An 8358-nucleotide genomic window follows, 5' to 3' on the forward strand; every position below is an offset into this window, starting at 1 on the left:
CTAGAGCGAATACTTGTATTACACACAACATTTTTAAACAGAAGTTTGTCTTCCCATAGACAAATAGACTTGCTTTCAGCTATTTCAGGCTCCTTCCCAGCCAAATGCAAGCATCTGAGGAATTCTGCTCTTTACTTTCTGAGAATTTCTTACCCACATGCTTTTTAACTTCTTGTTAAGAATTTAGACCTGTAACACACTTCTAAAGTAATAGTTTTTCTATTTGCAAGTACTAGAACATTTGGGAGCAAGAAAGTGTTGAGTATAATTTAATTGCTACTTAGCACAATACCCTAACTAATCTGAAAGTTTTAGTTTTCTCACTTATTGATGGAAAACAGACTCTTTTCCCCTGGCAAGTTAATGCTCATTATCATCCTAGTGTTTATGCTAAGTCTTTATTAATAAAATAGCTTTCACATGAAGAGGAAAAATAATTTTCATAGACAGCTTTAATCATGTTACACTTATATTAGTAGTCTGAATTGAAAAAAAATTAGAATATGTGAAAACTGTGTCACGAAAATTATGTTGCTGACAGACATTCCCTAAGAGGACTTTTGCAGCTTGAGTTATTAGACCAAGTTTCCATTAATACTTTGAGCACTTTATTAACCTAGTGCTGCAAGTGCTTTATTTAGATGCTAGGACCCTGCAGAAGGCTTACATAGCAATATCTGAAACCCTGAAATTTCAAGTTACCCAAAAATATGTTAAGAGTTAAAGCTATCTGGGAGGAAGGTACTGCTGGTCTGCTTTAGTGGAAGGTGCATCTCTTGAGAGCAACACACAGAAATACTGGGGGCTTGGGTAGGAGAAATAAAGGAGTAAGAAAATTTTAAGCAATGTCCAACATTAAATTTTCCTCATGAAGTCAAATTAACAACTTTTTAAAAATCACACATAGCAATTAAATTAATAGTACCACAACTGCTGCCACGAATTTGCGGATCAGGTGGGATACCAGCAGAAGTAATACTGTGACTTTATTGTATTCGAATGTAGGGAAGAAATGAGAAATATAAGGTAAAGCTCACACCCCTACTCTGAAATAGAGGGAGGGTCATTAAAAATGTACATGTCTCCATTCTGAGCAGACAAGAGCATACAGAAAGTGCATGGTCTTACTGAAAAGATAAACAGCTGGATTTACTTGCTTCCATTAACCAATGACCCACTTGTCAAACATAAGCCGTAGATTTAAAAGAGTGATTATGTGAAGCCTCTTACATTACACAAAAATTATCCTAGCTATGAAATCAGATCAAGCCTGAAAATACTTGAGCGCAGTCAATATTGTTCTTTTACACAGACACAAGACAAGAATTAGTTATTTGTTTAAAAACCTGCAACATGATGTAAGGGTAGTTCCCTGTAGTGCTGTTCAGGAGGCATTTATCCCACACATCCCACTCAGGTCATTAGTGGTGTGCCAAATCCAGACCTTCTGTAAGAGGATGAAGTTCTAATGGAAGCCACTGCATAAACCTGAAGACAGGGGCAGTGCCAGCTTCCTTCTATGAGGAATGGGTACTGGGAGACTTAAAACTGGTGCTCCCACAGTAAATGGTACCCAGGACACGTACCTGGCCTGCCTAATGACTCAGAGAGGATTTTTAACACAGTGTGCACACTTTGGTGGCAGATCTCCAGCCGAGGCTTTTAAGGCTCAAGCCAGGTGCCATTGACTTTACCCCTTTGCACTTCCCACCAAATGCCTGTTCCTGCTCCAGCCTCAGGTAGGAGCAGACATGCAAGATGCTACAGATGATTACAACATGTGGGTTTGAATGCAACAAATTACTAGGTCCCAAGACCTGAAAACCTCTAATTTTGCCACCTTGTATTGTAACACAGCAGCGCTCTCCACAAGAGTGGCCTTCTCATACTTGACCTAGCACTAAACATGTCTCTAAGAAGGCTGAAGAAGCCATTATTATAAGGAACAATTTTACTGTAAGAACAACTTATGTGCTGCTTCCAGCTGACCTCATTAGTGTGCTGTGCACTGCCAGTGACTCCCACTTTATTCTGACTCAGTACACATAGGGTGATTTTCTGCAAGCTGCAGATCATGAAGTGTATGAGAATCCAAGCAGTCAGCTAATGAAAACCAAAGATTCCAGCTCCAGTGATTGCAGAGAAATATTAAAAAATGCTGATACTTGGAGCCTGTCCACCTCTGGATTTTCCTCTGCTGCTGGAGGCCCTGAGCACCACAGCTCAGTATCCCAATGCCTGCTGTCCAGATGCAGGCTTCAGCAGCAGCATGGGAAGAAAGACCAGGAAAGCTCCCCAGCGCCTACCACAGCACAGGGGCACATGCAAGATTATATTTATAAAATCTTGAAACTGCTTTGAAAAATTGCACAGTTATTTTTATAGCATCTACATGCGCTATAAATACTTGATATATCTGACAAGGATTAATATTTTTCAAGGTCCTACATTTTATGGTTTCTTTTTCTGCTGGAGCAAAACTCAAATCATTACTTGAATCATCCTTTAATGAACATTCTCCAGCTTCTAAATGAACTACCATTGATAGGCAAGATGCAGAAGGCAATAAAAGATGACTGGAAACAAGGGTATATTTTTTAATATATACATTATTTTATATTGTCATGGCTTCAGCAGTCCTGGCATTAAGTGGCACCATTTTGTAACCTCTGAACAGCCACATTGTGTATAAAATAATAATGACAATAAAAGGCTTCTAATACTTTGAGTACAAAAGGTACTACCGGCAAGAAAACAGTGCCTTTTCCTCGTTACAGTAGAAAATGAGGTTTCTATTTAATAAAAGCCCCAACCACAAGGCTATGTGTTTTTGTAACTGTAAATGTATGTCAGCGCTGTTGACAGCTTCTGTGTTGGAAAGGATCTCATTAACTCTGAACAAAACCACACGTTATCTTTTTTGAAAAGCAAAGTTACATTCCTGATGAATCATCAGCTGCTTTGCTGAGCTCTTGTGGGATAATTTTTGGTATTGGGTACTGGAAAAATAAATATCACCCCAAAGTTCAGAATATCTTCAGACAGCACCATAAAAGGCTATCCAAGCTACCCAATTCCTAAGTTAAGAAGGGAATTGGGCTGGTGAGTGCACAGCCATAAACAAACATTCCATTTGGTTAACTTTGCTCCCTCAGGTTCAGGCTTTAGGGCTCTGGCTTTCTCATGTTGGATCTCTAAAGCATCTGCGTCCTGTGCAGGACCAACTCATCAACAGATGTCCTCCACTGCATTTTGGGGGACTTTATGGTGTTTCCACGGAATGAAAATGCTTTAAAATCACTCTGCTCAGCCCAGAATTTCACCTCTGTCACAGTTCTTCAGTCTTTTGACTGAAGGAAAGTTAGAGCTTCTTTAGTAGACATGGTCAAAACCAGCTGGGGGAAACAAGTAGCAAGGAACTGAGGGGGAAACAAGTGCCCTCATCTAGAAACAGTGTTTATTCTGCACCGGTTCTGGTGCTGGGAGGTAAGGAGAAAGGAGTGAGAGGAAGCAATTATTTAGTCTGCCTGGTTTGGGTAAGTACCTGCACCTTTATCATGAGCAATCAGAGAATATTTTTGTCTGCAGGGAAGACAAAAGCTCATACAGGCCTTTGTTCAGATGTCCCCTGAACACTTAATGAATTAGTAGTTCATCATACAAACGTACTTTATATGCACATGTAGATATATACATATGCACACACTTTCAATCTGTTTTCTTTCTCTTCCCCTATCTCACAATAACTGAAATCTAACAAGTAATTCCTGAGCTGATGTTCAAGTAGAAACCAACATTGCTTTCTAATGTTAGGATAATTGTAATTTCTTTGGTGATAGTGCATCAATCAAGGAATTGCTACTGCCAATAGGCCCCTTATCTGCATGTCACACATGAGAGCACTTAATACAAGAACTGTAAAATTTCTTGAATATTCCAGTATCCGTCCCTCATATTGTTGTCCATATAACTTAATTCCACAAAAAACCACAAACATTTGTCAGGCTCAAAGCCACTGAAACCTGACCAGAAGGTTTCCTGGGCTAAGACTAGTATATAATAGCATGTTACATGGATTTGGAATTGTAATAGCTCAGCTAATTCTGCAGCAATGTAATGAACCTCTGGTATTAGAAGGCTGATAACTAGATTTGGATATATAATAGGCCATAAGGACTAAAGGATTTGAAAAGGAAAGGCTATACAGTGAGCAGCAATCCATTAGGAATACACTGGAAAACTGTCTGTTGCTTTGCAGAAAGGGTTACACATTGCAGGAAATCTGCACACGTCAGATAAGTTTCTGTCAGTCAGGTAGGATGCAGTCTGCTTTTATAAATGTCCACTTGGTGGCTGTGCACTATCTCCATGCTCACAGTTTTCCTTAGATTTCCTGTTGTTTCCAAGTGCTTGTGACAATGCCAGCATAACCGCAATGACGAAGCTTGACTTTAGGGAGCAGCCTCCGTGCCAGAGCAGACAGCAACAGATGAAAGCCTCTGTGGCTCAGCACAGGGCATTGTCCTGCTGCCCTTCCATCTGCAACACCTTCCCAGGAAGGGTTGCATCCATGGGGGAGTGCAACACCTTCCCAGGAAGGGTTGCATCCATGGGGGAGAACCTTATGTTTTCCTAGCTCTTGCTCTGAGATGCCTCCTGTAGTCTAGATTTATTGTTTCCTCCTTGAGGCATACGAGCCTCTTTTGACTAAATTATAGGCTGATAGTCCTGAGAATCTCCAAGTACACTTGAGCCCCATGTCTGCTGAAGTTAGTTCGCAATCTGAATGAATCTGGACTATGTGGCTCCTCGTTTAACTGTCCCTCTCCTACTCACCTATGTCTGTGCTGGTGAACAATTACTGGCGGCAATTCTTGTATATACCATAGAACGTATCCTGAATAGTTTCTCACACCTATCAGGTATCTTTCTGCAAACATATTTAAGTTTTCTTTCCTTTTTCTTTTTTTTTTTTTTTTTTGCAGGGCATTACATAACCTGTAGCAACCCCCCAGTTTCACAGTAAAGCAAGTCTTTTCACTTCTAGCTGTGAAGCACAAAGCATCACTGCAAACTGAGCTACCTCCTACATCCAAAGTTACATTTATTTACGCACTGTAACAGCTTTGCAAGCATTAGCAAAAAATGCAGCAGTATGTTTTGAAAATGGAAGTTCTTCATTACACAGCCTGACCATCATTTCAGTGCCATGCATATATTTATTACTAGCTATGCATAAAGAAGCCCCAAGCTATTGCAAACCACAAATGCTGCAGCACATTCCTTCCAAGGGAAAAGGCCGGAATGGTATCCTGTAGAGCACGGTGTGCACTGCCAATGGTTCAAACAAGAGGTTTAGTAGTACCAGCCATTATCTATGCTCGATTTTGACAACACTGGCATTTTCTGTTTAACAGCACCGATGCAGCAGAAATGGCACAAGGGCAGCAAGTGATGGCAACTGCAGGAAACATGGATCTGTTCAGGGCACATCCCTTCTGAAGGCTTTTTAAACATTGCCACCTTGTGGGCCTCCTCTCTGATATCACTGGTCTGATATCACTTTCCTTAGGTGACTTCCTGAGCACATTCCACAGATGCCAAGTTTAAGGCTGGATGGTTGAAGTTAAACTCCCATAGTTGGGATTTAAAAAGGGACATTAATTCTCTGTGGCATTAATTGCTAACTCTGTACTTGTGCTTCATGTAATTTGCTCTTTTCCGTTTAACATTATGGTGGCAGCACTAATAAAGTGCAGAAGAGCTAACAGTTAACAAAACAAAAGCAGGGAAGGATACAATTTCTCAACTCTCCCAAATAGAAGGAAGAAGTCAGATTCATTGTTCACCTCTAGGGTTTTTTTATTTTTAATTCCTTTCTGCCACCTCTTCCTTCTTACTCCAGTAAAAAAAAGGCCTAAATTACTTATCATATTAATTTTAAAATATTAATTTATTAATCAGTTATTTAAGAGGTCTATGACCTCTTATGTAGCTTCCATCAGTTTTGTTTCATGACTATTACCTAGTCAAAGATGATGGAAAGCAATATCACTTATTATTCATACCAAACTTTTCCAGCTACTGCCTTACAGGCATCAAACATGAGTCCTTAGGTAAAAAACCCACAAATGCACAAACATACTTACTTTGAGCATCCAAACACTTTCCCTGGTTGCCGGCTTGAATTGTTCCTTGCAGCAATTTGGCACTGAAAAGAAAACATGAAATCTTTAGTTCAGCTACCAAATAGGGGGCCAAAAAAAAAAAAAAAAAGCCAAACAAAAACCCCAAAGATTCACTGGATGGTCTTTGTCTGCATTGGCTGAGCAGTGATGCAATAGTCGTATGCTGAAAATTGAAATGAGTAGAAATCCTTCATTACAATGCCCTAATTCAGCTGTGTTCACAATGGCTCAGTGTCTAACACATCTGCACAACAATCAGATGCCCCCTGATATAGTAGCAGGTCTATGAGCTCCCTCATGCAGTGCTGCATTTAGAGTTTATTCATGATTTCCAGGCACACTGGTCTTTCTTCATCCAACCAGGCTTCTTCCGAGCACAGGCAATCAGTTATGACTGTCGTGTCATGCAACTGGAGCCTTGCTGCACTTGCCTGAACAGCTTTCCAGAGGGAAAAAAAATCTGCCATTGAGAAGCACAGTAACTGTAATCCAGGAAAGCCTGTGTTTTTGCCAATACAGCACAAAAACGCTGGCAGTCCTTTGAAGTGTCTCACTTAACAATGAAATCACGGTGCTGCCCCCTCGTAGCTGCCACATTAAGGCCTATTCCCTCCTGTGTTCCTGGAGGGAATTGCCTATGAATGCTAAATTTGTCCTCACATCCGTTCTCTCAAGTGGTACATTACAGACTACAGAAACATGAGATGGAGCAACCATATATGGGTTTCAGTTGGTGCCCTGAATTACATACTATGGTTACGTGGCTAAGTTTCTTAATTCGACTCCTCAGTCAGCAGGAAATATCACTCCTAGCAGGTAAATAATGGTTTACAGTCAGACCAGGGCTCTGGTTATTGCTTGTTTTGCATTCCTAGTCAACTAGTTGAGACAGCCCAGCAGGGAGGAGTATTCCAAAGACATCTATCTCTGCATAACAGCACGAAACCACACCAAACAGGATCCCAGGGCTACTTGGACTGAACCAGGGACCAAGGGATGTAAGAAGCTCCCACAGGTGAATTTATATTCCTCAAAACCCCTGTTTTAAGAGGAGGACAACATTAAGCAATTCTCACTATACTTCACTATAATTTGGAAAAGGTAGTCAGACCTTTAAAGATGGCTTGTCTATAGGACTGGATCCCAGTTCCAGAAGCTGTGACTCATCCTGGCAGAGAACTTAGGAGGGCTGCTAGCAAACTGGAAGGCTGAAGCTACCTTAAAGCCAAACCAGAATGGGAATTAGCTATTAAACATGTTATTGTTTCTTTTTTTTTAATCTCTCCAAGCCTCTTAAGCTTTGCTTTTCAATGTACTGTTTTTCCTCCATTTGTTTAATGTGGAAAGTGATTCCAGCACAGCTGAAAAACCTCAGGCATCCTATTGGCAAAAGAGCAGCAAATCCATCATGGTGTAATGGCTTTTGGCCAAGTAGTGCCCCTCTGAAGTTAAGCTGGGATCTGACAGCACTACTCCAACAAGAGCGTCCCATCCTTACAAGTGGGATAATGGTGAAAAGACATCTCTCACCACGAGGTGCTGACCAGAACTTCTAACAGGCAGCAGCAGTGGAGAGACATAGCAATCCCGTTAGAAATATGACACTTCATACACTCATGGAATGTTTTCCACGCTATACTTTCTGAAGAGTGTGATATTTACAGCATATTGAAGGCAGAGGTACTTAATTGTCTTCAGTATGTAGACCTCCGTTTGAGGGGGATTTGAGTAACACCACCATGCTGAACTTCATTCATATTGTCTCAAACAAAAAAATCCTCACAGCACAAGTCCCTAAAACTTGGAAGCTGATTCTGTTGATGCTTGCACAGGTCAAGCCAAAGAGGCACATCTCAGCAGCAGCTCCTGCCTTTCTGCCTGCAAACAGGCACTTCCCTGAGCTGCAGGGAGCAGTGCAATCGCCGTAGCCACATGAGATAATTGGCACTTAGTGCTGTGTGCAGGAGGGCTGCCAGGTCTCCACCTGCTCCGTGAGCCATGCCAACACCTCAACTCGTCCTGCTGGCTCCAGATGCCGCAGCAGCACCCAGGCAAGGGAGTGGTAGGAAACACTGGATCATTAGGGTGGAATTTAGTTTAGGTGGACAAAGGAATGCAGTAGAGGTCCTAGTCAGTGGGTGTGAGGAAGGTAAGGATGGAGAGCTGGAGT

The 8358-nt window shown here is 41.3% G+C and overlaps 1 protein-coding gene across 1 annotated transcript in view; it reads right to left on the bottom strand.

The window, feature by feature from the left end:
* Positions 1 to 6176, bottom strand: part of MAPRE2 (microtubule associated protein RP/EB family member 2) — a 72413-nt gene extending 66237 nt beyond the window's left edge. Inside the window, exon 1 of the mRNA XM_084204261.1 lies at positions 6150 to 6176. The gene's annotated coding sequence lies outside the window, so the exon portion shown is untranslated. The remainder of the gene's footprint in view (positions 1 to 6149) is intronic.
* Between the last annotated feature and the right edge of the window lie 2182 nt (positions 6177 to 8358).

This window comes from Fringilla coelebs (genome assembly GCF_963513975.1).
Source record: "Fringilla coelebs genome assembly, chromosome: 1".
Taxonomy (NCBI): domain Eukaryota; kingdom Metazoa; phylum Chordata; class Aves; order Passeriformes; family Fringillidae; genus Fringilla; species Fringilla coelebs.